The following is a 1457-nucleotide window of genomic DNA, read 5'->3' on the forward strand; positions in this document are numbered from 1 at the left end:
TTCTCGGGTGCCCTTCCCGCCCTCCCGCGGGGCTGTTGGGACATCTGTGAGCGGAAACCACGGGGCTCTGGGCACAGAGCCAGACCCAGGCTGGCAGCCCCGAGATTGTGATTCTGGCCCCAAGACCTGCATCCTTTGGTGGGGCTCCCCGCCCTCTCCTCTCCCCGGCGAGGCACCCCTCATATAACCAGTGTTCCCCATCCCAGGCCCATCGAACCAGGCACTTGGGGCAAGGAAAAAGGGAGATCAGAGCTCAAGCCCACTGACATGCTGTGTGACCCAAGGCAAGTTGCTTCGCATCTCTGGGCCGTGGAGGCCCCCACCACCTATAAAATAAGGATTTGAAAAGTATCTCTCAGCTACCTCACTGGGCTGCTGCCATCATGGACATAAAAGGCAAAGGCCCTTGGAAGGAAAAAGGAGCGATGAAGCAGTCTGCTTCCAAGTATTGGCTGTCGGGGAGGCGGGGTAGGGGGGCGGAGGAGATGGGGAAGCTGTGAGCTCAGAGGGGAAGCTGGAGGGGGAGTCGCTGGTGACGGGTGGGGGCCAGGTTTCACTTTCTCTGAAAGATAGTGATCTTGAGTAGGTCCTCTGCTTCTCAAAGAAACGAGAGGAGGGGCCCCGGAGACAGCGCCTCCTGAGTCAACCTGCTGCTTCCCCACAGGATGAGAGAGCAGACGGAGGCTGCGCTGGCCCGAACGCCATGCCTGGCCACCTGAGCACCTCCAACAGACTGGCTGGGGGTCCTTGGCCTGCACCCTGAGGAGTGCCGTGGGGAGGAGGGTGTCAAAGGCTGAGGAGCGGGGTGGGGCCCCTAGCGGGGGCGTGGGACCAAAGAAGCCTGAGCTGCTTGGGCCCCGTGGAGCCCGGATCAGGAATGCCAAGGTGGCCGGGAGGAGGAAGGCCGGGCACCCACCCCAGCACCCATCAATACCCCCAAGGCCATTCCCACCAGCCCGCCCCCTGGAGACACGCCCATCTCGCTCATTTACGCAGTCATTACGTTTATTTGGCCCGCTCTTTTCCAAGTGCGGAGGAACTAGCAATGGGCAGCACCAGGGGCACCCCGCCACCCTAAGCCCCGGAGGCTTCTCCTCACCCGCCCCTGCCTACTCCCTGGTCCCCATCACATCCCCGCCACCCGCAAGGCCCAGTTCTGGAGTCTCCTCCTGAGAACGTCACTTCTGCTCGATTCCGCATCCCGGCGCCCACTCCCACAAGGCGGCTTCCTGGGCCCAGGCCAGGCATGGATCCTTGTTCATTTCACATCTCTGATCTCATCTCGCTGCAGCCCTGGGAGGGATACTGGCCGGGCAGGCGTGCCTCAGCTCCCTTTTTTTAATAGTCGTTTGCTTTTAAAAAAAAAAAAAAAGTACTTATTTGGCCGCGTTGGGTTTTAGTTGCAGAACGCGGGATGTTTTGTTGTGGTGAGTGGGTTTCGAGTGTGGTGCCTGAGC

Source organism: Bison bison, unplaced genomic scaffold (genome assembly GCF_000754665.1).
Source record: "Bison bison bison isolate TAMUID 2011002044 unplaced genomic scaffold, Bison_UMD1.0 scf7180017864495, whole genome shotgun sequence".
Taxonomy (NCBI): Eukaryota; Metazoa; Chordata; class Mammalia; order Artiodactyla; family Bovidae; genus Bison; species Bison bison.